The sequence below is a fragment of the Muntiacus reevesi genome, chromosome 1, assembly GCF_963930625.1.
Source record: "Muntiacus reevesi chromosome 1, mMunRee1.1, whole genome shotgun sequence".
Classification (NCBI taxonomy): Eukaryota; Metazoa; Chordata; class Mammalia; order Artiodactyla; family Cervidae; genus Muntiacus; species Muntiacus reevesi.
This window is the reverse complement of record NC_089249.1, coordinates 55,529,735-55,533,174: the sequence shown is the minus strand read 5'-3', so window position 1 is coordinate 55,533,174 and position 3,440 is coordinate 55,529,735. Positions and strand designations below refer to the sequence as shown.

General features: G+C 45.5%; 1 pseudogene; it reads left to right on the top strand.

The window, feature by feature from the left end:
• Positions 1-251: 251 nt before the first annotated feature.
• LOC136160369 (density-regulated protein pseudogene) lies at positions 252-1,089 on the top strand (annotated as a pseudogene).
• Positions 1,090-3,440: the final 2,351 nt, after the last annotated feature.

Sequence of the window (3,440 nt, the reverse complement as noted above, 5' to 3'; positions counted from 1 at the left end):
CTGAAGACCTATCCTGCCACTTTTTCCCCCAAGCACGAATGCCTCATTTCTGTTCTCTACCCTGAACTTTCAGGGGTGTTGAAAATCAGCAGCTACAGCAGCACATGATTGAATCCTTGTAGAGGTAGGTGGCAAGTGCCAATTTGTAGTTGACCCTCTTCAATTGAAAAGCAGGAAGGAGGAAGAGGAATCGCATGTGTCGCTTCAGCTGGCGGTAGTGGCGGGAGCGGAGGCAGCGGAGGCTGTGCGACCGCCTGGATTTTGAAATGGCTGCTGACATTTCTGAATCTGGTGGGCATGATTGCAGAGGAGACCAGAGGAGCAACACCAAGTTAGATGTAGATTACCCACTTCGAGTCCTTTACTGTGGAGTCTGTTCATTACCAACAGAGTACTGTGAATATATGCCTGATGTTGCTAAATGTAGACAATGGTTAGAGAAGAATTTTCCAAATGAGTTTGCAAAACTTACTGTAGAAAATTCACCCAAACAAGAAGCTGGAATTAGTGAGGGTCAAGGAACAGCAGGGGAAGAGGAAGAGAAGAAAAAACAAAAGAGAGGTGGAAGGGGTCAAATAAAACAGAAGAAGAAAACTGTACCACAAAAGGTTACGATAGCCAAAATTCCCAGAGCAAAGAAGAAATATGTAACAAGAGTGTGTGGCCTTGCAACTTTTGAAATTGATCTTAAAGAAGCACAAAGATTTTTTGCTCAGAAATTCTCCTGTGGTGCCTCAGTAACAGGGGAGGATGAAATCATCATTCAGGGAGACTTTACAGATGATATTATTGATGTCATTCAGGAAAAATGGCCAGAGGTGGATGATGATAGCATTGAAGATCTTGGAGAAGTGAAGAAGTGATTTTGAAAATGTGTCTGTATTTAATGATCTGAACTGATTGTTGGCCAAAGGGAGAGAGGCCTTTTAAAAATATATATATTTATCCTACAGTAAAACTGTAGCCTACCCTCACCCTTGGCATTTTCACTGTTCTGTACAAGGCTGCTTGTTTTTTGGTGTTTTTTGTTTTTTTTTTAATTGCCAAAGTCTAATAAACAGGAGAGACTGTCATGCTTATGCATGAGATAGAATTTAGTCGAATAAAAAATTTTGGTCATTTGGTAAAAAAAAAAAAGAAAAGCAGGAAGGCCAAACTCCTGCCCAGAGGGACTCTTTTGAAACTGCAGAAATGCTTCTCAGGGGTGCTCTGAGCCACTCTGGTTCTTTATGTTTTACTGCAGAAAGAATTCAGCGAGATGTACAGTGATAGATAAATGATTTATTAAAATAGGATGTTTGTGAGGCTTACAAACCCGTGGGCAGAAGGCTGCCACCCTGAGACCTTAGTGGGCTATAGTTTGGGTTTTTTTTTTTTTTCTTTTCTGCAAGGGTAGGTGAGTGGGTGGGTTACAGTTTTATAATCAAAAGAAAAGTGGGGAGGGGGAGACCACCTTTTTCCTCATCAGCTCATCCTCCACGTCCAGTGGGTGAGTTTTGTTGTCCCTACATGGTCAAACTGGGGTTGTCATGGCATAAAGGAAATAAGCAAAAAGATGGTAACGTACATGAAAATACGGCAAATATATATAATGTCGCCCTTTCCTTATATTTTTGTTTTTAGTGCCTCAGAAGAGCATGTCCTAGGAATCATTAACTTACTGACCTCCCTGGGCTAGATATGGGCTTCATGCCACCCCTGTTTTCTTGTTTGGGGGCATGTCTCATGCTTCTGTTGCACGGTTTTGTCTCTAAGCCAGCCTGTTCGGTTTTGTGGTTAAGCAAACCTGTTTTCTCAAGTGATCATTAACTTACAGAGGTCTTTCATACTTTCTTCTTTACTTACGATCCCCTAGGAGGATTAACTATTTAATCACCTACTTTGCCCCTATCATTGTAAACACCATGCTTTTATAAAGACAGCAAGGAGATGAAAGTGTCATAGTTAAGCCCCAGAGAAGCAAGATTTGAGACTGTGGTGTTCATACAGGTGATTTATCAAGGAAAGGGTCTCAAGAGAAACCCTTAAGGGCAACATGCTGGGGAAAGATGTGGTTTACAGAAGTCCAGCCTCGGACTTCCCTGGGGGTCCAGTGGTAAAATGTCTGCCGGCCAATGCAGGATACAAGGGTTTGATCCCTGTTCCGGGAAGATTCCACATGCAGGGCAACTCAGCCCACATGCCACAACCACTGAAGCCTGTGTGCCCAAAGCCCGTGCTCCACAAGAGAAGCCAGTGAAGTGAGAAGCCTTGGCACCCCAACTAGAGAGTAGCCCCCACTCACTGCAACTAGAGAAAAGCCCATGTAGCAACGAAGATCCAGCACAGTCAAAAATGAATGAATGAATAAATAAATAAACAATTAAAAAAAAAAGAAGTCCAGCCTCAGCCTGACCCCATGGGGACCTCTGGAGCATAAATTGTCACATAGAGGTGGTTGCCCCGAAAAGGCAAGGGGTTTCAGCATGGCTGTAACCTCCCAGCATCTCCTCAGTCAAAAGCGAGCCTTTAGACGAGCGCGAAGCTGTGAACCACGAGCAGCCAACACCTGCAGCTCTGGGGATGGGGGCGCCCAGGACAACAGCATCAGCTCGACGCTGGGATGTGTGCGGCAGGCGAGTGCCAGCTCTGCCTGCCTCTGGCCATGCTCACGCTGTTCCTGTCTGCACACTGTTCACTTAGACATGGGAGGAGATGGGACAACGAGGGGATGGGGTATGGGCGGAGAAGGATTAACGAGAAATTCGTCAAAGCCTCTTCTTTCTGGTGTGACTCTGGAGGGGTACAGAGTGTAGGAGTAAAAAAAAGAAAAAAAGCTGGTGCTGGTCGACTTTGTCACGATTTAATGATCAGTGTTCCAAAAACAACAACACAACCTTTGACTTCTTCCTCCGAAACTCATTACTTAAACCGAAGTTTGACCAAAAGTCAAAATACCTTAAGAAAAAAGGATTTGGATCAATTAATGAGTGCAAGTTTGCTTATAAGTCGGGAGGATCCTGGGGTGCTTGGAACAACTCTGTGTGTGTGTGACAGGATGCCCTCCTCCTTCCCTGTCCGTGTACCTCAGCAAAACAGGACAAAACAAAATGAAACAAGGCCCTCCTTGGTTCTACATTCCAGGGTAAAGTCAAGGGCTGAAGCCCTTGCTTGGTTGGTGGGCTTGGGGGGCAGGCGGCTGGTTCGTGGGGAAACAGCAAAAGAGACTCGCTTCTGTTCACAGGCAGGACGTTCCCTTGGTGAGCTTGATTCTGGGGACTGGGCAACTTCGGAGCTTCTTCAGGGCTGGCCTGGGGTCCTTGGTCCCTGCTTATTCACCTTCTCTCACCCACTTTATCTGCTGCCTCCAAGATCTGGGGGGCAGCCAGTTTCTGCCCTCATGTCACTGGCAATGGAATAAAGACAGGACTGAACATGCTGGCACAGTCTCTACCCCCTCA